This window comes from Megalobrama amblycephala, linkage group LG3, assembly GCF_018812025.1.
Source record: "Megalobrama amblycephala isolate DHTTF-2021 linkage group LG3, ASM1881202v1, whole genome shotgun sequence".
Lineage (NCBI taxonomy): Eukaryota > Metazoa > Chordata > Actinopteri > Cypriniformes > Xenocyprididae > Megalobrama > Megalobrama amblycephala.
In genome coordinates this window covers 54,058,187-54,082,566 of record NC_063046.1, presented here as the reverse complement: position 1 = coordinate 54,082,566, position 24,380 = coordinate 54,058,187, and the positions used below count along the sequence as shown (strand labels likewise).

The following is a 24,380-nucleotide window of genomic DNA, read 5'->3' as shown; positions in this document are numbered from 1 at the left end:
CAGGAATGCTGTGGAAACTTCCAGACTTCCTTCTCAGGTTTGGCTCCATTATATTGCATAAATGCAAAAGAGACTAATAGGTCATATGCCAAACAATAAATATTCAATTAACATGTGTCCACTAAAGCACTTTTAGCCAGCTGAAAAATGCCTGGTGCTCTTCTGAAAATGGCCAGCAGAGGTGCAGTTTTTCAGCTGAGACCCTTTAGTTGCTATAATTTGGAATATCCATGGCAGTAACGTGTTACTGGTATCTCATTTTGAAGAGTATTACTGAATATAAAAATGCAGTAACCAGCAATATTAACTTTTCCATTGCTGTTCAGTCGGTGTACAAGGAGGATGGTTGGTCGGTGTAATACTTGTCCCACCCCTCCTCCACTGTGATTGGATGGCTGGGTAAAAAGTGACAGTGACGAGCACCGCGTTTACCCAAAGCTGAACAGTTTTCAACTCTGTATGTGGGATTTACTACTATGTTGTTCTAAGTTGTTTTACAACTATCAGTTAACCGCAAAAGTTAGTGACGTTTATGTGATCATTGTACAAGTTGGTTTAGTCAATATTTCAAATAAATTTCAACCAACATTCACTAACTTAATCTTTGAGTTTGTTAACTGATTACCTCAAATTTTTGGAGTTCTGCCAACTTATTAGGTTTTGCAGTGAATTCCAACAGGCAAAAATCATCATAATTTACAAGTAATGGCATGAATTACACACCCTGTGTATGAGCAATTTTAATGGTGATAAGTGTCTTAGCGGCTACACTGCACAGTGAATTGATAGCAGGGTCATCACCTGTGGTAGTGTGTTGTGTTAGAGAGGTTTAGAGAAGAAACTATATCCAGCCAAACTTTCTCTTTCTTCTTTTCACAGCTAACTCTCACCCTCTCCCTTTCTCATTTATTTGCCCTCTCCCCTCTCAACCTCTTCTGGTCTGTCCCCGTCCAACATGTGGAAAGCATTACAGGGAGTCGGGGAGAGGAATGCATGTGTTGAATCATAATCTGGACCTTAAAGTGCTGGATTCTGTTTTCCTTTGTCTCGTAATGCTGTGAATGTTCTACCAAAATTAAAACGAGGCCCGTTTGATCTCTCTCATATCATGCTCTTCTCCTCAAATGACAGAGGAAGTCAAGGTTACCATGCTATCACAGGCTTCACAGATGTACTCATAATTTGCTTTCTGTAGGTTCATGGTTCAACTGCAGGGCAGAAAACAAGGTCAATATGTCCTCCTAAATCAACACTCAGTGCTGTTCAGCTGGGTTTTAACAAGTGTAACACTTCAAATAAAGCAACAAAGACAGACCTTAATCGTCCTTTCCTTTCTAGCAAACACACATTTACTAAAAGAAACACCATTTTCAATGCATTTTACTTCCGTAATGTGACGTATTTATGAGTGACGGGATATTCAAGTCAGATATTTAGTAAGATATTTAGTCATTTTAGCCAAGATGGGGCAAGTTTTGATTTTATTTGGACCTTTACAAAATGTCCTTCCATCATTCCACTCTAAAATAGGATTAGGGACTAACAAAGACCTGACCTAAATCATATTGAAATCTACAGAAAAAAGAACTGTTTGGCCACAAGAATGGCTGACACGTAGGGTTGGGAATCGAAAATTGATTCCAATTCTTAAATCGGACACTTAAGGTCAGGAATCAGATACTTGTTATAAAATAAAAAAAAATTTGACTCCTTTTATTGATTCCTTTGTGTGCATTTTAATATGACTAAACCATTCAAGCGCAAGAAAAATTGTGTATTGTTTTCTGTGCTGCCCGCACATCCAAAATGTGCGCACAGAAAGCCACCTCTCATACGGTATAGCGTGCGATACTGAACTGAGTTTAATTCCGCATCAAATACACACAAAAATACCCTTGTGAACACAGACAGTTATGTCTTAAGTGAACATAAACAGTTGACAAAGAAAATGCATGTGCAACAGTATATTGGATCCATGCTGCTCTTAAAGTGACAGCAGCCTAATATTCATGCTGCAGTCTCTATAATAACATTAATCAAACAGGTAACACTTTAGTATGGAGAACAATTCTCACTTTTAACAAGTTGCTTATTAGCTTGCATATTGGATGTTTATTAGTACTTATAAAGCACATATTAATGCCTTATTCTGCATGACCTTATTCTACATTCCGAAATCCTACCCAATACCTAAACTTAAACGCTACAACAACTACCATACTAACTATTAATACGCAGTAATGTTAAGAACTTATTGAAGCAAAAATCGCAGTTATTAGTGAATATGTGTTCCCCATATCAAAGTGTTAATATCGAACAAAAGAAAAGTGAAAACTGACTCTCTGTTCTTGACTGAATAACTATATTTGTAATGCCACTTTGTTGGAATCGAAATTAAGAATCGATAAGAATCGGAATCAGAATCGTTAAAATTCAAACGCTACCCAACCCTACTGACACATCTCTCATACCTCATTTTCTCTCTCCATCTGTCTGTCTCTAGCAGCCTGTTCTAGATTTGGAAGCCGCATCTATGGCTGGATTCCACCTGACAAGAGCAGCTCTACAAGCGCCAGTCATTAACCTCCGGAGCAGGCAGCTGCCATGTGATGTAGTGTGCTCACCCAGCTGCAGAAGGGCCCTATTGATCCTGCGCATACTTGGTGCCTTCCTGGATGTTTATAATCAATATGCAAATGGCCTGCGGCATTGATTCAATATTAATTTTCAATTAGAGTATCCTCCGGGGGTCTGCTAGGGTCAATACACAACCATTCAGAGTGCAGGCTTGAGCAAGTTGCAAGAATTGACATTCCTCCACCACCGAGACACCTTACTTACTGTTTATTTGGTCTGCCCCGCTGTAAGCACCAATTAGGAGTATAGGTTTCAGTCCAAGAGATGGATGGAGCGCCCGCCTCTCTTGTTCTAATCACTCCTGCTATCTTTTGCATGTTGCTTTTTACTTTTTTTTCCAGTCAATCTTGTAGGATAATCACAAATGAGAGCTCTTTAATATCTCAATAGTTTCTCTTAGACACTAATGAGAATAAATGGAGTGCAAATGGAGATGTTTGCTTGAGTTTACTACTACTCAGATGTTTCTAATAAGGAAAAAAAGACACCCACACATGTCTCCTCTAGAGCTAGGGTTTTCATCCTTTTATATATGCCAAAATATTTCAATATATGCCAATATATTTCTGCTGTAATTATGACAAAGCTGCTTATTTTTACACAACATGGTTAATTTAATATACTGTATTATTTTGTATAAATTGAATTTAAATTAATATATTAGGCTATTAAATAATTAATCATGATTCATTTTGTGATTCCAGAAGTCATGCTCTGTATTACAGAACTGCATGTTCTTTAATAAAACAAAAAGTAATAGGGGAAAATAAAATTTTAATTTCGATTAAAGTTAGATTATTTTATTATATTACTAATAATTTATTAATTTAAATACTTTTAAGTCATCTTGCTTAAGTCAAGTTTGCTGAGGCCACCTAGTGGGCCTTGGGCCCCTGGTTGAAAACAAGAGATCTCAACAGATGTGTTCACATTATACAAAAGTCAAATTCCAATATAAACTCATATTTCTCATCAAATTGTTCAAAGACCAAATTATCGGATGTCATCCACATGACTTTTATAGCTCTGTACACTTATATGTCAACAATCTTCTTTCCTGTAAAGAATTTTAGGTTCTTTTGAAACTCAAAAGTAACAACACTAAGAACTCTATTAGGTTTGTTAAGTCATGAAAGAGCAATCTCTGAGCAATAAATTGTCCTCTCATGTCCTAATTTCCTGTGCATGCTTTCAGACGTATTTGAGAGGTGAATGTACCATTTCATACTGCATCTTTGCGATCTGCTGGCAGCTTGGCAAGAGTCCCCACTTCCTGTCCCCTGACACTACACAAAACATGCAAAACATAACACGTTTTACACCCCTCGCATAATCTCACGTAAAAACAAATACATAATTAAGGATGACCTCCATAATTTATGAAACACAATGAGACATACACACAGCCCATCACAGTGCCAGCTCTCACATTCACTTAAAGTGCATAAATTCATTACAAGCCCTTGGGAGGCTGAACCATAATGGCAAATAAACCAAGATTACCATCATTTCTGTGAGCTGTCCTCTCCTTCCAAATTCAGTCTCCTTTCCTGTCCCTTTTTCTCGGTGAGATTTACAATGTCCCACCTTATCTACAATATCTATTCCTGCGGTAATAACCTTTTCTTGGATAAAAAGAAGAAGAAGAAGAAGAAAAAACTTACTTTTGCTATATCAGTCCAGAAGGGCAGGGGGGAGGGTAGGGAAAAATGTCCTTTGTTAAAATGGTGTAGCCTGATAAGTGAGGTAATGGATTCCAGGCAGGACTGGTCCTGCTCTTCAATGCGAAAACAATAGTATTGATTTATAAGCGTGTTGTGTTTCCTGTACAGACCGGGTGTCTATCAGAGGCCCTTTGATTGAGTGCTTGGGATTGTCACTCTGTCTACACAGCTGCGGTGAAAAAAAAAAAAAAAAAAGAGGGGAAAGAGGTTGCTGGCAAAATACCTCCACAATAGGCAGGTGAGCAATGATGTCATAGGAGTGGAATGAGATTCGCATTTAGCTCTGTAACCCGATATCTGCGAGTAAGAATCACATGTCCTTTTTAAACCAGAATGCTGCAATGTGAACATTTACTAGGGCTGATATCAGACTTCAGCAATGTGTCATCACATGACAATGATCATATGTGTAGTTATAGGGCGGAAGTGATGTGTTATTAACTTGCTAATTGTGTGGAATTGAGTATGCATCTTCACAATTTTTAAGTTGTCAATTTTTTTTAAAATTTCCACAGTTATCTATTCAGGTCATCACATTTTTGGACGCTACCATGATGGTAATATCATTATCGTAAAAAATATTTTTTAATAATATGTTATAATATTTGTTAAATCAACTTAATGTAATGTAATTAATGTAGTCCAGATAACATAATATTTTGAGTTTCTGTTGATTAAACCAATCGCCTTCATTGTATTAACTCAATTTTTTTTAATTTCAATGAACTCAAAATTTAAAGGCAACCAGGTAACTTACTTTTTCCAAGTTAAACCAACAATTCTTTTTTACAGTGATGGTATTCCTTTAGACATCATGGACATCAAAGTGTTTCCTGTGCCTCTGCTGAACATTTAGTGCCATGGTAAAATAAATTAAATAAAGATTCATGAACAAATGAGTTGAGTTAACTGATTTAACATTAAAGAATATTATTATTTTATTCACTACACTCTCAGAAATTGTAAATAAATACGGTAGTCATACAGTACTGTGGTGTACAGTAAAGCTACAATGTAAGCCACAGACTTGGGCGAGTCGGCTGAGAACAGGGCAGTGAGCAATAGGAAAAGAGATAAAATGGACAGGACCTCTTTCGGTTCTTACCAGCAGATGCAGTAGCCGTTCTAATTGGTTTAGGGCTAACATTAATTACCACATTGCTCATTAATGGATGAAGCCTTTATTGGTTCCATTGATCAGCAGGACTTGTTAGCCATCATCCTAAGCAATGGTGGATGTAACAAGCTTACATATTGGCATATCAATTAATGCAATCAATTCCTGCCGAGCAGCTGCCATTCCTCCCTCCCTGGGCCCGGCACTCGCTCCCTCTCATCCCCATCATTCCTTCGGACAGGCCAGACAACAGCCTGATGTCATCCAGGAATTAACTGAGAGATTCCTTCATTTCTGCTTAAGAGGAAGTGCTAGCTTGCTTAGCTCGGACAGGAAGCAGAAGTACAGAGAGATAGGACACAAGCAGGTGGCGATATACAAGGATATCATAATAAAAAAAAGCTAAAGTTGGCCATGTGTTATTCCACAAGTCAGTCTAATTTAATTTTAGTGCCGAAAACAGACAGTCAAGAGGACTTGGACAAAAAGCATGGAAATTTTGTCTCTTTTTTTTGCTGTTTCTTGTGGTCTTTTATGATCTGCTGGTTTAAGCTGTCTGTTTTTTATTTATTTATTTATTTTTTTTTTTTTATTAATTATTCATTCAAATTCAAATTCTGACTATTACAATGTAGTGCTTCTAGAAAAGACAGGCAGACATGGCGACATCTGTGCAGACAGACAGCACTAAAAACGGAAATAGCAATGGGAAATTCTAAGCACTATTTCAAGACTTGTTGGAATGTTCTGTAGGATTACCTATAACCTTTACAACGTCAAGAGCGAGATCATCCTTACCGCTGTTAAATGTGCTACATTTACTCCTAGAGCTGCTACTTTCCAAACTTCCCTCTTTCTTTTTCTAATTGAGATCAATGCTGCTTTTTAAGACACATTGATTTGCACTTAAAATCCTCTCTCTATCACCGAGGATTCTACAGGGAATGCAGATGTTAAATATTACAGAAGCATGGTGAACTAAAACACAATCTTCTTGTGGGAAAACAAGGGTAGAGGACAAAGGGAAAACAGCCCATGATAGGCGGACATGCACCATGACAAAATGGAGGGATTTAACGGCAGGTGTGCGACACTTCATTTGCCTAATAACAAATCATTTGGATGGCGAGAACGTGAAGACGAGAGTTATATCACCTGCGCAGGATATTTTTTTAGGCAATGGCAGTTGCTCGGCTGACACAGGACACCTCAGAAGTAGACAATTTGAAAACTGTAAATAGCAAAAGCCAGGTTATCGAAGTCAATCATCTGAGCCATAAATGCCACGTAACTAAAAATACTGCAAGAATGATGCTGTCAGGACAGCCTTGATTGGCTGATGAAACCCCAACAGTGGTCACAGTCCCAAACCCTTCACCAGCAACTATCCTGAGCTGTCCAAAATATAAATTTTTATGTTTATTTCACACTTGTAGGTGCCCTCTAAAAATACAAACTTGCGCACACACCAAATGCACTTTTACTATATATATATATATATATATATATATATATATATATATATATATATATATATATATATATATATATATATGTGTATGTATGTATGTATGTATTAATATGTAAAATACACGTTTTTTTTTATTTTAATTATATCACTTTTTTTGTGTAATTGTTGTGCAAGTTCCTTAAATTCCCTTTTGAAAGTAGATGTAGAACATCGGTCAAATGTTGCACATCAAATGAGGTTGTCCTGCGAAGATGTGGAATCCAAACTCCCCTAGAGTCCTATTAAAAGAGAGACTCGTTTTGCTGGAGTTCATCTGCCCGAGCGGCTCATTCACTTCTAAATGACTCAACTGGCACATTTCTCCACACAGCCATGACAGCCCGACCCAGAGCACACCGTCCCAGAGGCATCCTTTCTAACATTCTCCCCTCCCTTTAACTCAGACTACACATATCAGAGACTGCAAACAAAATTCCTGAAAAGCATATTTTAAACTTGAATAAGGGCTAGCACAAAGGTTAGTTGCACTCGCACACAACCAGGCTTCCTGAGACATTTTGACATTAGACAAGGGCACTGTCGAAGCCGAGGCAGCTCAGATGCGCACATTAGCAGAAGAAGCGACAGCAAGAGGAAGATCAAGGTCAGAGGAACGAGTGATGCAAAGGAAAAGGCTGGATTCAGACTAGTTTGCCTAGGAAAGCACATGCACACAGGCGCTTCGACGGGCACCCAGTCACTCACACGATCTGTGTCCTTCAGGCAGCTCCCCCAGACTCAGTCCCCTGGGCGACACGTAAGTGGGCTGAGCAATTAACAATTTCATGCTGATTGCCTGAAGCATGCTTTTCTATACCATAAAGATAATAGCATGAAGGGTGCCACAGTCTAGACCCCCCACCCCTTCCAATCCCTACCCATAATTCCAGACCGCCTCCAATCCTCCAGTCCCGTGTGATGCGCTTTCCCCATTCATTGAGTCCTGAGCGTGCTGCCTGCTGGCTTCATTACAGACGCTCTACACTCAGACAGCACATTTAAGAAAAATATATAAAGGACTCCCTGAAGAGTAAACAGGTATGATTATTAAAGGATGTGAAAAAAAACGGGGGAAAAAAGATGAGATTCTCAGTCTCCCACTGGCATCAGGTGATTTGAAAGTCTAATTTGGCCGCAACACAACAGGCGTACAGGTTGTACAAAACAAACCGCCTCGGTTCCCGTGATGCACTGAGCATGCTCTGTGCAGAGGGGTGGTGATAGATTTATCATCCGCTGCCATTGGAGGCTGGCTGCATGACAGCTTGTGACGGCAGAAACTGCGCTAACCGCTGATTCTGATCAACCTCTCCGCAATAGCCCACGTACAATGAGCACATCAAAGTGTAGCGGAGACTAGAGGCAGGAAGCTAACTGTACTCTTGTGGTAGCGTCTGGCTGCAAAGTGACAATAAAACGGGTGCATCAAAAATTTGTCTTGCGTGTTCACGCAAAACCGCGAGTCTCCGGGGTTTTCAGAATCTGGGAAATATGCACACGCATGTCTAGATCAAGTCGTTAAAATGAGCACCAATACAGAGGTGATTTTCAGAGAGTCGCACTTAATGTTGTACGTCGTTCAGATTGACGGGTGTAAATAAGGACGTGGCAAAATATAAACACTACATACCAACCCACACACAGCGGGCACTGCTAATGAACACACAAACCCTTTACCAGACAGTTCACGTGCCCCAAACACTCATTTCAGTCTGAAATCACTAATGATATTTCTGTGTTAATGACTGCCTGTTTTTAAAGCAGCAGCTGCTCGGCTCATACTGGCAATTGGAGGATTTATTTATCGATTGTTTAATGTTATGACCAGAAAAGGGAAATTAATGAACTTGAGACAGATGAAAATCAAAACAGTACGAGTGAACATTAAACAAGAGAAAAAAAAAAAAAGAGATTGATTTCTTGCTATTTCGCATTGAATGGATACATTTCCTTCATGGTATACAGTGTCTACTTGCCCTTGGTTGTTGTTTCTTTTCTTTTCCCAATTAGATCTGCCAGTAAAAGGTAATAAGGAAAATAAATTCAAGAATTGATTAAAATATAATAATGAATGCTTGATTGCATTTTGCACTGATAGAGTGCAAGTCCCTGATCCTCTTCAGTACTCAAATGACTGCATTAGAAATGCTCCCAAGAGAGATGAGGGAATTGGGGAAGGATCGGGAAGAGGTGTTTGGAAAAAGCAGTGATGGAAGCCTGCCTGATGCATAATGCACAAATAAATTGCAAGAGTTTTCAGAAAACGGAAAGCTTCAATCTGATTGGCTGACTTCACACAATTTCATGGAGCTAGGACACATTAAAAGACATTACGTATGGTCACTTTACCTGTCAAATGAATGCTTCCTGCCAGAATAAGCTGCAATTTAGATCCAGACCTAATGCCTCATTCATACAGTGTCAGGACATTACTTTGCATCCTCAGGTGATCATGGCTTTGAAAGGAAGGAATTACAAAAGGATCCAGCATTGATGCACGCACCCCCTCCCGTCTTGTTTCTCGCTCCCCCCCCATTCCACCCCACCACACCATCTAAATTGCAGTCACAACCCCCAGCTCGTAGGGGATGATAATTGCAGACGGCCAATAAATTACTACTGCCTCCACATCAATTATAAGCATCACGTCTGGCAATGAGGAAAATGAGATCTTGTGACAAATTTCATGAGGCTTGGCTGCCCAGCAGCCTTTCTTAACATGCTACAGATAGCAATCCCTTATCTAGCCTCTGTAATGGGGAGCTACGGATAGAGAGATGGAACAGCAGCCATTTAATTAAAAAGCTGGGTGGTGGTGGTGGTGTGTTGGGGTGGGGGGGTTGTGTAATTCATTGTAGGGGCCCAGGAAGAAGACAAAGGCTTTGTCTCCAATACATATTTTGCCGTGCGTTGCCAGTCATCAGGGACCGCGCTTTTGCCGGCGTTCGTTTGATAGCCATTCAGAGTATTTTTTTCCCTACTCGGTCCATTCCACCCCCACCCCCCCAATCCTTTTACCTCTCCCACCTCCTCCCTTCCCCTCTTTTTTATGCTGTTATTTCCCAGGGGACCGCTGAGGTGCTTGCTCCACCAGGGCTGGTGCAACTCATTTGAGAGGGGCATTTTTTTCAGTACGAATGACTGCAGAGAGCGAGCAGACAGACAGTGGCACTGAATGAAATGGCCCCGGCACCTAATTGCATTCCCACCTGGGAAGCGCGGGTGAAGGCAGCGGCTTCGGTGGGAGGAATAGGGAAAGGGACCTGATGAGGATTTATGGAGGACAGCGAGACAGCAAAATAAAACACCAAAAGGAATGGACCCTAAATCTTATTTCCCGCCGCAATATTCATTGCTGTTGCAATCGGGTGTGCTGATAGAGCGTTGCAAAAACGACCGCTGCGTTCAAATTATAGCTGCACTCTCTACTAATATTTAACATCATTAGAAAATCATTAGAAAACCATCATAAAACCTGGGATTATGACTAGAGCATTAAACACAATGATTATTCAGGGTGTTCCTTTTCCCCGCTTTTCTCTCGGAAATGAGATTTCGCTCTCCACGCCTGTGCAGGAGAAAGTAAGAGTATTTCTCATAATTACTACAACATTTGAAAAACATTGGTCTGCATAAATTACTATACCATTATATGATTGTTTTTCATTCCCCCAAAGCAAAGTTCTTAAAGATGGGCTTTTCAGAGAATGACAGCTGCGAGCGGCATTAATGCAATTTCACCGTGAGTGTAAGAGGGCTAATTCAGATATTGCCCACTGCCTCTGCTGTTGAATGGCCGTTGCCATTAATATCTTGTTTCTCATTGCGTTTAACTGGACGCATAAATGGCCACACGGTGACTTTCCATATATTCCGCAGAATTACCTTTCAACAGTCGGGTGATATGGTATTCACTGTGCTGTGTTCAAGTCTGGCTGTAACGTAGCCTAAAAGATGGTATTTGATGAAAACGAATGTAAAACGACATTATCAAACAAAACTTGCATTTCTTCCTTTTAATTGCATACATATTCCACAGCTATTGCTTTAAAATTCGTTATCGCTACTCACTTTGAGCAAACTTCAGCAGGATATCACCGAGTATGTGTGTGTGTGTGTGTGTGTGTGTGTGTGTACGGGCATTATCACTAGCAGTAATCAGCCCAGAGGGAGAGGGCATGTAATGGAGGTTTCCCCAGAGGAGATGAAAGCCGCAGGGCTGAGTGGGTTCACAGGCCCGGGGTCTCTCTCAGCTTCTCAGGCGGGCGGCCGCTTTTCAGGAGCTCGGTTCACAGAGCTCCCTGCTGAGGAGCTGGCTGATGAAGCTCTTTCCTGCCTTGTCATGTTGTGCAAAGGTACTGACCCCTTGACCCTGCCCTAAAAAGCCCTCCTGGCCAGACTGGGGGGGGTCTCACAGCATTTGTTGGGGAGCATATCCATGTCTTTGCGGAATTAATCTGCGGACAGACAATAGGCGCACAGCAGTGGCATGGTTTAACACCCCATGACAGTCTATAGTAACAGCCGATGAGGAGTGATTGCATCATAAATGAACACACAGGTCCAGGAAGCTCTGATTGTGTGTGTGTGTGTGTGTGCATACACAAGTCAATCATAGGGCCTGGATTTTATACTCATATCCAACACAACCTTATTAATTCATGCATGGTGAACACCTATGTTTGGAAAGGGCCCCTTCTTTTGGTCATACAGGGGGAGTTTGGGGCTGGAAATTCTCTTCAGGCAGAAAAAAAACGGGAGGTTAAAATAAGAGCAATCCTTGTCAAGGCTTTGAGAGTAATTCAACTGACACTGATGAGAATCAATGCTCCTTTGAATGCATTACTTGGCAGAAACAGGCCTTTTGTCCCTTAAACCCAGCCAGCGAAAAATGATGCCCTTCGAACAATGGGGGGAGAGGTGAAAATATAAAGAGTGAGAGAGAGGGAGAGAGAGAGAGGTCCTCCCTCCATTCCCTTTCACTGAGCCAAATGGATTCCGAGCACTTATGCATTAATCAATCAATATCTCTCACTGTACATCAACGGCGCAACCAAGTTATGAATGACCTTTCCAACAAAAAAAAGGACACTTTAATGTGCACAAGACTACATGTAGCTGAGTAACTTTGGCCCATTTTTTATCACGCATGATTACACCTGCACAAGGCACAGGGCCATTAATAGTGCACTAAATATGACAAGGTTAGTCATTATTCAATTAGCACAAAAGAAGAGGGCAAGGGGCAAATCGGTGAGAGAGATGGGGGTTGTCATTCTTTGGACATCCATCTGTCATTCAGTGTGGCACAGAACGAGCGGACTAACCCAGAAACATATTGTGCTGCCACTCATTGCAATGATTTTCATATTATTTAAATTGCTTCATATCTTAAGTGTCACATTTTTTCAATTCCTGCTTACTCGGAGTAAAAAGCAGCAGTGTGCAAAGTCACACTACATTTACATGTAGCATCTGTGAGAGGATCTCATATGCTTTAAGAGCACTTCTTTTGTAGCGACGTTCAAGAGCTAATTTAAAGATGGCTCCTATCTTCAGATAAAAGACGACTGGAGCAGCTGTCGCACTTGAGAGGAATCACTCGCAAAGCCAAGTCTGTTTATGATCAAGCACAATGTTACGCTATCATTCAGCTGATCACTCTGATATAGTTAGTACTCAAAATGACTTAGAGCTCGGCCATTAGGACAAACAAGGCGTGCTCCGCCTTCCGAGGGTTTCCTCCAACAGACGGATCCACTTGAAAGTGTTTGGGTTGAAATTTTTTCATCTTAAAGAATAATAAAATCAGCAGCGAAGTGCTTTTAATTATCTGCTCATCAGTTATTACTAGTCATAGTCCTTCCCCCTCACTTTCTCTAGATGGGAGTCGAGCGGTTTTAGACTTCGGAAGCGAAATCTCTTGTGGCCGGGAACTCACTCTGTATTGATGGCGAGAGCGGCACTTAACTCTTTGAGCAATCAAAACTCAATCATTTCTCATTAAAATCCTGAACGCCTGAAATCAGATAACATTTGGGGAGAGACTCTGGCTTCGTCCGAGAAATGGATTTCTCTGGGAAAAAGAAAAAAAAAAAAACTTTCCGGGAGGTGGGAAATTGTGAACAGACAAAGCTCGAAAGAATTTGCCTTTTTTTTTAATGGGACCGAATAAGAAAAATGGGTGCATATATAGGATTTTGACATGGGGACTTCTGTTTCTTAGCCACCCTTTTTAGGGCTCTGTTGGGGCGTGGAGGTGAAGCATGGAGACAGAGTGGAACGGACAGGAGCTGACTGCACAGCGAAGCTAAGAAAGGAAGAACTCGGGCCAGGAGCACAAATTAATGCTATTGTGAGTTTGCGCACAATAGGGCCTGCGAAGTGACTGCGGAAGACCCTTAAACAAAGGAGACATCGCTCTTTCCTCCCTTCCCAATTAGATTTTCTCACCCGTTTTACATTACAATAAAAGGGGTCCATTTTTGCCTAATTCCTCCCTGCCACTGACACAGGCACCTCGGAAACTAAACCAGGAGCAGATTAGCGCCAGGCACGGCATGATTGACAGCGACCTGCGCACTTGTTTCGGACACCTATGCCGCGGCTCCATCCCAACCATGACCGCTCCCTCCCTCCCTCTCTGTTGAGCGTCTCTCCACCTCCTTTACAACGGCGTGTGATATTCAGCAAATACATGCGAAAGACACATTTTAAAAAATGTCTCCTCGCTTCATTTTGACCATGGCCCGAGAAATGCTATGTACTATTAATATATTGCACTCTGCTAATAATCGTTCGAGTCTCCAGGCTGTGCTCAGAGATAAACAGAGGTTCACTGTATTATTTATCATTTGTTGATGTGTCCTGTTTTGCGCTGGTTTAAATGACTGACACCATGGGACTTGATATGAAATTGAGGGACTAGTAGATGTGAAGCGAGTGTGTGTATGTGTGTGTACAGTATGTTTTCTTTAATAGGCACGGGTTGGCTTGTCATCTCTATGGCTGCTCCACAGCACTGGCTCATTAAGGACACAGAGCGGAGTGATTCTGGTAAGTTCATGCTAATTTCCGTCCCTGTCTGCTCTACCACCCTTCTGAGACACTATTAGTGGCTGTTTGAATATTCAGATAAGCAGGGACCAGAAACGCACAAATTAAATCCCTTTATTCTGATTTAAGTCCTACATTGGGCTCCATCTGTACCCCCTACATATAGGCAATAGTAAAGACAGAGGGCAAATATAGAGAGACAAAGAGAGAACGAGACCCTCAAGAGTGTTTCTGGCATGCTAACCGCCTGCATGAGAGTTACGAAACATATGAACATTATAAAACTTAATATCTAGTGATAAAAAAAAAAGTTTTAAGGGTGTATGAGCTGATGGTTATTCCTTTAGAATGAGAAGAACTCAAAGAAAGTCTTCAAAACAGGTGTGTAGAATTATTGACCACAGAGAATGAGGGGAGAAAAGAGAGGGCAGCTTTTAATAGTGGTACTCACTCTAATGCAGTGGGGCCGGAATTGCATGTCCTTCCCTCTTGACTGTATGGCACAGCTGAATTGACTCGATACGCAGAGCACTCCTGTATGGTGACTGAGCAGTTAGCATGAAAATTGACCTTTGCTTGCTTTCTGAACTGTGGATTATTCATCTCTAATGCTTTCAATTGGTCAGGGTGGCTTGAGCTGGAACCTTCTGACATATTTGCCTTCTCCCTTCCCTCCTCTGTGTCTTTAAAACTAATTTCTAACTGAAAAAATAATGCACTCCAAGACCTTGGTGAATGACCATGCCAAGAATCCCAGCGCAATAAAAAAGGGCAAAAAAGCTTGTAAACTGCAGCAAGGATTGGAAATCAACAGACAATGATTGCATATGCAGTAAGCGTTTAACAAGCAATGTGTAAAACAAAGAAAGAGGGAAATTTGGGCTCAGTAGTGCTATTGTTCCGCTGTCTTTACGTAGGGCTGGTAAAATATGGCTAAAATAAAGGTGTGATCGCTGCCAAATGGCCATAAATTGACACCAAGACTTGCAAAAATGGCTTCAATTCTTCTCATGAGAGCTCGTCCTTTGATGTGCCATGGCAGCTATCGTGACTTTCATTGTACTTTATCCAGTAGTGGTCTGACAGGACACAAAGTGCTAGAATAAATACACAGTCACTGAATGTCTTTGTCTAAAGATCATCAATCAGTGGGCTCAGGCCCATCTGAACGAGCTGCGGTGAGAATGTGTCTGCTAGCAGCTAATAAAACAGAAAATGACAGAGACCGAGTCCAAGCAGACAAAGAGATAGTGTGAAAGCTTGAGACATCATAAATCTGGCCCAGTCAAACTCCAGGAATGTCCCAGTTTGTCAAAAACAAATAGCAGCTTGTCTCTGACCATTGCTGGGCAAAGGAGCCCTCACATCTGGTCAAACAGACCTTGAGCTCTGTCAGGAATCCGGTCGAGTCCATTTTGGACAAACAAGGCCTTGATGAGGCATCATATTGCCCCAGAAGGCCTCTGCAGTAGTGCTGTCAAAACTTAGATACCAAGTCGGTACTGAAATTTTGAAAATGTGATGTTTTGAGCGCTGTTGAGCGGATTCGTAAACACCTCTGATTGGCTATTGTGTTCATGCACTCATCAGATTTTTCTGTGATTGGCTACAATGATCAACGCTTCAAAAACATGTGGTAAATAGACATCAGTGACGCTCTACACCGAGTCCTTGCACAGATACCGGTCCGCTGATAGACGCCTGCTTTCAAACGCTCCCACTTTCAAAGCTCTTTCAAACACTTCCGTGTGCTTCTAAAACGCTCCCATGCGTTGGTCATTGTAGCCAATCACAGACCTATATGTTGAGAGCGTGAACACCGGCCAATCAGAGGTGTTTACAAATGCGCTCACATTTTTAAAATTTCAGTATCGACTTGGTATCAAAGTCGGTACTTTTGATAACACTACTCTGCAGTAGTATGGAGACTAATCAGAAGCCTTCATCAACAGCGCCAACCAGACGTTACAGTGTGGCTAATCGATAAGCCCCATAGCAAGGGGACTGAGGCGGCCTACAGCGTGAGAATCACTGTTTCTTCCCTGTGAAGTTTTGCCGAGCATGTACAAGGAGCGAACACGATGGCATCTTCGTGTAGGAATCCAGCCTTCGCTCCCCTCAAAGACCCCTGTCAGAATACACTAATGTCACATTGATCAGCCGTCTTGCCTTCCCTAACATCCCTCCGTCCCCACTTCTGTCACTCGCTCCTCTCTCCTCTGGGCTGTGTGTGAATAATCAAGCGAGGGCTGAATCAATGGCTGCCGTGCGGCTCCACAGGTAAAGGTTAGCAGGGTGGAATATTGAATTATTCCTGCTTCTCTCATCAGTGCCATCTGCTTGGCTGCCTCTAATTGACAGGTCAGAGGGACAAGATGGCTCTCTTCAGTATTTATGTGTGTGTGAAAGCCTGATCTTCTGCATTCTAGCTGCAAAACAACAGACAGCATGTCTGCGATGAAATGTGCATCTTCCCATCAGCAAGGGATTGTTTCATGTGCCAGTTGCCCTGAGAAGTCAGAGAGAGAGCGAGGGCATTCTGCTGTCAGAGCTGTATGTTGTAGATACACCAGCTCATCCACAGCCAAAGATCAGAGCCTTTGATCTTTCACTTCCTCTCTAGAGGGGACAAATCAGCCTATTAAAAAAAAGACAAAAATCTAAAACTTTCGACTGATCGACAATGGGAAAACTCCATCTCTCAATCCCTCAGTGTTTTCTCACCTGTGGTCACACCATGAAACTCTAACTGAGGGAAAAATTCCCCGTCTGAAGTAGCAGCTAAAAACTCATTGGCTTCAGTCTTTAGTGTACCTGAGATCCATAAACTAAAAAGAAAATCTATATGAATGTACAGTGATTTCTTAAAGCCAGATGTACAAAATATCACTTGGGGAAGACCTCTACATTTATTAAGTTCAGATGCTAATTATAGTGTGTGTGTTTGTGGACATACATATACATGCATACCTCAATTCATCATATACTTACTATAATGCCTTATTTAAAAAATATAGCTTGTACTTGTTCCTCAATGTTATGCCGCTTTGGATAAAAGTGCCAGCTGAACTAATAAATGTAATGTAAAAATCTAGCTGTATACACAAATAAACTAACATTAATTTTGGACTATTTTGAAAATAGATTTTGGACACTTACATTAAATCAACTAAATAAGTGCAGTCAGCGGGTGATACCAAAAATTGCTATAGAAACGATCACTGTATATCAGTCTTTGACTACGAAAGACCTTTTTGTCATCTGCTGTTTCTCCTCCAGCCATAAATTTCTGCTTAGCTGCAGTCAGCTTGGACACATGACTGACAGTTCCTGTCCTCTGCGGTCTCAGTGCCCTGACTGACACAGGACGAGCGCGAGCCTTCAGCCTGCCACCCGAAACCCTCGCGCCCTGCTCGCGCTCCCCACCGCAGCCTCCAGGCCCCGGAATAGAACTCATTAGCACGTTTGGTAAGTACAAATGAGATGACTGCCTCCTGATGGACTGTCTATCTTTTGGATCAGCTTTCAGGGAGAGTGTCTCGTAATGACGGGTGAAGGGAATGAAAGAGGGGGAGAGAAACTAATATTATAATGCTCTCTGCGCTCACTCTGGGCAGTGCACCTCGCAATGGCCTGAAATGGAGGGCCCTGAAGTGGGCTTGATGACAGAGGAGGCCTCTCTCACCCACATGTAGGATCCCACTGTGGGTTGGTGAACACCCACATGTGTGTTAATTGGGTGTCTGTGAGCATGTGTGCCTGTATACAGTACAAATCTGCAGCATAATTTACACCCTCTTATCATCTCCAGATCAAAATGGAGCAAAGAAATATGTTCTCTGCACCTCTCTGCTCGACGTATACACACAAAAACACACACATGCGCTGCCTCAAAAGGCCCTCCGTTTGACCCATGTCCCTTCTACCTACTTGTTAGGGCAGCCAATGGTCAGAGCTATCCGGGCCCGGGCAGTAAAACGGCAGAAGAAATCGCCACGCAATCCGATTTGATTCTCAGACAATCCCAGAATAGCAATTGCGCTTCTTGGTCAATTTGCAGTAGTAGGATGAGCCAGGGAAGGAATTTATACAGCGGCTGTCTATAAACCAACCGGCAAAGAAAAGACTTCCTTGTGTGAGCTTGGCGCGGACATATGAGCCCAGCCCAACATTGCGCTGAGTGGAAAATCCATAAAGCCATCACTTAGGCTCTTTAATAAAAGGGCCAGTTTCATTTTAATATTTTTCAAAATGAAAGGTAATGCATTTATGAAATTCGTGGCACGCTCAGCGGACTAAAAACAATTTCCTCTGCTAGGCTGTGCCCTTCAGCTGTGGATTAAGGGACAGACGTCCGAAAGGAGCCGACCCGAAGCCCTCGGTGGGGCCCTTACCAATCGGATCGCTTCCCCTCGTCTCGAGCAGCATCCCAGCGATACCAGATTTTATTAAAAGAATCCTCAATGATGTTTGTTGCATGACTTGCTCTGTCTTTACTCAGATGTACCATGGCATGGTTGGGGTGGGGTGCGCGGGTCGTGGTTAGCGGCTATAATATCCTGTTTCTGGGAAGGTTTACTTTGCATTTTAACAAGCATGTAAAAAGTATAGGACATTCCAGGACCGGCTGCTGTCTGCAGGGCTGTACGGGGCCCTTGGTCCAGACTTGAGCCTTGCCCTAGATAGCCCTAGCCAGCCTTCATAGTGCCTCTTCCCCTGCGGAATGCACATGCTTTATGTGCTTCATGCAGACATGTGGCCCCAGTCAATAAGAAACAGACATGTACAAATGTGCATACACACATCCACATCCCTCTTAGCTCAGGGTGACATTCCAGTCCAGTAAAAATAAAGGTAAGGACTTTTTAACACCACTCGACTTTCCCCTCACTTGACATTTCCTGTCCGCTGTCCAAGAGCTTTAGTAAGTAAAGCAAAGAGCCCAGCAAACATCCAGCGTTTGCTTTAATAATGAATCAATCTGTGCATGCAAGGTATTTTTGCATAGAAGCTGATATTATTCATGAGGCTGCAGGCGGATCATAGGGAGAGGAGAGAGATGTTATGCTTGCAGGGACAGGGTAAAACTGGGACCCTGTTTCCTGTTCTGTAATTTTTTTTTTACTGTTTTATAACATTATATGTATGTATATATTGTGTCCACAATTCCATGTCCACACGGTCACACCAAATAAAAAAAGAAATAAAATAAATAATATAACAAGTTACATTACAACAAAATATTACGCCAAACTACTTAATGACATTCTTCTTTTGAAGAATTAGTATTGATTTTCTTCATAATGATATCAGGACAGTAATATCTCCCTGACATTCTGACTTTATGCTCTCCAAAAATATCAAAATTAATTTTATTTAAAAAATTTAAAACATTCTCATCAGAGAAGAGGTGTATTCAACTCATTCTAAGCATGAACTGCATTCTTATAATAATAATAATAAAAAAAAGTCATGTCAGTGACCCTTGGATCAGTCAAAGACTAGTTTAGAGTCTCCAGTGCACTTCCATCTCCCGCCTGGGCACTGAGAGGGGAGGGTTGCAGCTGGCACAAGAATCCGAGCAGGCCACTGTTCCCGTGTCTACAGACAGGGATTTCCTGCAGCACGTCATAGCTCAACGATCACGGTGCTGCCATCTGCGACCGAAAAAGATTTACATCAGCAGCTAATCCACAGCGTCAGTGCAATGTGTTCGCTCTCCAAAACAGCTTTCCCTCCTCTCTCCTACAAACACACACAAATCTTCTGGGCTGGCAATGCCACCCAAAGGCCTGTAGCGCCATCAAAAAGCCAACTAACCATCTTTCAATTCCACTTACCTCTTTTCTTACTCTCTCTCTCCTGTATCTGTCAGTTTGCAATGTTCAAAAAAACTTCAGTCCATTAAGTCTTCTGAAATGAGAGACCCCAATGTGTCATCCAGCTATATGCCCTGGTGAACATCACTCATAGAACCTGTCATCTGCTGCTGTAGTGTCTCTTCCCACACATCAAGCTCAGACACACACGCACACACACTCTGGAAGCCGACTGTGTGCATGTAAGCATGTGTTAGTGTGTGTTGTCTTGGGTGTCTGAGCTTTATAATTTTGGGAAACTCTCTTCTCGCAGAGATCTCCTTTGTGTTGTGGTGAGAGAAAGGGTTAAGAATGACAAATGGACATCCAGTGAGAGAATGGCATGCTTGAGCAGCACATTTTCGAAGCAAAGGCAGGAATTAAAACAATGCATGCCTTTTATCCGCGCACTGCTCTAATTGGATGGGAAACTCTGCCGCCTTGGCACTCTGTGGGCGAATCAGAGGGCAAAAAAATGTGGCACAGAAACCAGCCTACAATATCTGCATTCACGCCCAGACACCATAACCATAACAGATTGAACATATTTTGTGCATGTATGTATGCATTGTCATCATATCTGAATATTCTATATTGTGTTTGTTATGGGCCTAATAATGCTTAGCTGGAATGTACTCACGGGTGATTGGTTACTTTATCAACCCTGAACATGGTTAGCTCTGAGAGAAAACAATATCACAACACCATATGGATCAGAACTGAAAACAAAGCTAATCAATATTTCCACAATCAATTGTTTTCATCAACAGCATCTGCTATGGCACACTTTCTCTGAATTAGTGGTATGGATCTTTTTTTAAAAATGATCCTCATTGATATTGTTAACAAATGACCAGAAAATGGAATGTGACAGTTCCAGAGAGAGAGACGTGAAAGACCTCCCTCAGGGGTGGCTGTGCAGCCTTAATTTGGGAACTATTAGTGCTGTATCTGTTGGTTAATGTGCGTTACTGGGGGCTCTTAATTCATAAACTTTTACACTAATTGATCGTCAAAGAGTTTTGAGTTTTAGGTTGCTGTCACACATCCAAGTTCATGTGACTGTCTGTGTACTGTGCTGTGAACTGATTAAATTCTAGACCAACTGAAAACTAGATGTTTTGATTTTCTGAATAAAATTCTGCTTGCCTGTGCAAAAATTGCTGCCATGGTAAAAGACAAAGGATATTTTGGGCTTGGGCACTGCCATGAGGTTGCTAAGGTGTTACTCAATAAGGTAAATATAATTCAAAGGTAAAAGGTAAGGTAAAAATAATTCAAACTCTAATTAATCATTGTGAATCAGTTCAAAAGATTCATCAAAATAACCAATTTAACCCTCTGGTGCTGTTTGTGTCGGTCAAAAATGACCGTTTTTTTATTTTAATGAAATGATTTCTACAACATGTTTTACTCTAAAACTGTGAGAAAATCAAAGCTATAAACCTAAACAAGCTGTGTTCCAAATTTTAGGTTGATATCTCAAAAAAAATGAGCTTTCAGCAAGATTTTGTTTGGGCGCAGTACCAAATGTTTCCAATAGATGAAATTCATCTCCTGTTCATTTCCAATACAGTCATCTTTGACTGCAAACAATACAAGTGTTACTATTCTTTCCAGGACCATTTAACCTTTTTGAATCACTTTTGTGTGTTCACACAGCAAGTGCCAAATCCTTTACCAAGTTTTGTGTAATTCCGATGAAGTAAAACATTCTAAAAAACAAAACGTTATGACCGGACAGCACCAGAGGGTTAATAGAAAAAAAAAAAAAATAATAATCACACATAAAAAATCAGACATCATCATGACATGCAAAAGTAAAAAGCCTGTTTAATTGCTTAGAAAACACAAATCTCCTCAACAAGCTAATATGAGGTAGAATTCATGTCCGTAGCAAAAATTGCACAGGATGACTTACATGCCGAAGTTTAATACTTAGAGTTAGGGGTTTCAAAAAAACTCAATCCACATTGTTTTTGTCGAGGGTTGTCGGAAACTCCGGGAGAGAAAATTGGGGAGTGGGAAAGTCGAGCTCTGCTTGGGGAAGTAGCCCAGCACCAAACACCAACAGAGCTGCGCACTACACGGCAGCAGCCAAGGGAATTGCTGCCTAGCTGACCCAGAAATCCAGGGCCAGCTTTGTTTTAACAAGCAGGGGAGCCTTCTACCACTTTAGTAACTGTGTCTCAACCACAAGAAAGAGCCCAGTGCCTCAGAAGAGCTAGCAGGGAGGAAATTAAATATTACAGCATCAGGGAATGGTTTCACTCGGGTAAGGGGGTGGGGGGCAGGACATTAAGAAGTGTAAAGGTAGTCTAGGGGAGGGCGGGTTCATAAGCAAGGGCGACGGCGGTGAGGAATTAGCAACGTTCATACTCGCTGATGAAGAAGTATGTTCATTATAAGTGTAATTCGAACAAGATGCTGAAGCAGGGAGTTGGAAGTAGGCGAAGAAGGCCGACATTCTTTATTACACACCTCATTTAATTTAAGTGACCTTTAAATATATGTACTTATTTATATATACAAGAGTTGAAAAAAGTGTGTCTTTGGCCCTGCTATTTAAAGGCATGGGACTTGTTTTCAAGCTAAGCAGTGCGCCACGGTTTGGTCGACAGGAGCTCGAGTTTGATCCTGCATCTGTAGGGCAATCAATCAGCTGTTCAACGCTCCGACTGCAGCCCGCTCCGTTTGGTAAACAGAGCGTCAAAGGCAATTAGGACAGTGGTTCCTCTCTGAAGACCCAGCCTCCCTAGCGCTCATAGGCCCAATACTGACGTCAGTTAGGAGGTATCAGCTATCAAAGGACAGGGACGCTGGGACCCCTCTCTCTCGCTCATTCTGTCTGCGTAGGAAACAATAGCTGATAATAAGAGGCAGGCTGGTTCCCTTTTGAGCTGCTGGTCGATTTACACTCACCTTGTCCTTCATCAGCATTTCCCAGTCAGCACTGGGCTAGACCTCACCCTTAATCACCTACATATTCTCTCCTGAAGGTACAGAAATTCAATAATATCTAGTCTAGAAAAAGCCAGTAATTAAATACATCAAAAAGCTCGCATGGCCACGCAATCAGCCATCATCAAAGCACGCAGCCATTTCTCACTAAAAAGAACATCTCATCTGACTAATCCTGGAAGAGTTCGGAAAAGTTGCAGACATAATGTGTTGTTTGTGAGTTGTTGGCTCATTTGACGTCAAGGGGGTACGACTGGATTGCTGCGACTAGAAAAAAAGATGGCAGAGGGTTGCGAATGTGTGTGTGCCTGCGTGTAGCGACTGCATGCTTCTCTGCCCACACATCCCTACTGCAGGAGTCATTACCTAACCTCCAACCAGACTCACAAACAAGGGAATCCATTAACGCACATCAAAGGTTAGCCAAGAAAATATATAAATAAATGCTACATCAACCAAAAAAGAGAGAGAGAGCTAGGGAGAGAGAGAAAACCAGACTTGTTTGTGAACTCTTTACCTCCACCTACCCAGAAACACACTCTAAATCTCCTGCACCCCCACCCTTTTAACCTAAGTGGGCCTTCCTATTGCCTTTGCATGTTCACTTGTCCACTGTACTATAGTCATTAACATATTTGGAGTGCAGCGAGCAGAAAGCTTAATTGTCCTTAATTGCTCGGCTAAATATGTTCTCTAATGATTCTCCTCAGATCTGTGACTGCCTTTTGCGCAATTTCCCGGCCGCTGGCTTCATTATCCCTGCCTCCTCGGAACAAAGCGTCTTTAGAGGCCAACTCCCCCCGCCGTCTTTCCCTCTCTCTCTCTCTCTCTCTCTCTCTCTCTCTCTTTCTCTCTCTCCCCCACGGCACAACGCTAAGAGCCGGTCGGGCCGCCTGGCTCGCGGGAGGGAGGGGAGCGACACACAATGGAAGTCTTTTGTCAGGGCACGAGAGTCAAAATGATTAGAAAACCAAATCCATGCTGAAACAGTGTGTTAATTGACTGTGGCTCTGTCGTCTTAATGGCTAACTAACGTATGGCCTGACGAAGGCCTCGGCCCCCACCTTTTGTTTCTAGCGCCCCCTCCCCTCGCCGTTTGGAGCTTAATGGCATCTATGATTGTTTGTTTAATGCCGGCACAGCAATGGGACCGTACTCGTATTAATGAATGTGCTGTGCCAGATCGCCGTTGTCCTTAGGATATCCTCTCGCCTTATCAGTCATCAATGGAGCACAGAGCCACGGCGGTGACGTCACAGGCACAGCCCAGAGACTGAAGATGTGCTGTGCTCTTTCGCTTAGAAGCGTCTCAATGACTCCAGTGTGACCAGGTCTCAAAAACCAGGTGAAGATGCTGGCATTAAAAGAATCTTCTCTATTGGTAACCGGATCCGAAGCCATGCAACAATGAACATTGTAGTCTATTTATAATGCAATGTCTATCTATTATCAATCTGAATTATGAATGCACTGGGTATTTTCCACTCTCAGTTTCAAAAGAGGGGAACGCCACAACT

The 24,380-nt window shown here is 42.1% G+C and overlaps 1 protein-coding gene across 1 annotated transcript in view; it reads right to left on the bottom strand.

Annotated features, from left to right (window-relative positions):
• zfhx3b (zinc finger homeobox 3b) overlaps positions 1-24,380 on the bottom strand; it is a 271,273-nt gene that overhangs the window by 44,709 nt on the left and 202,184 nt on the right.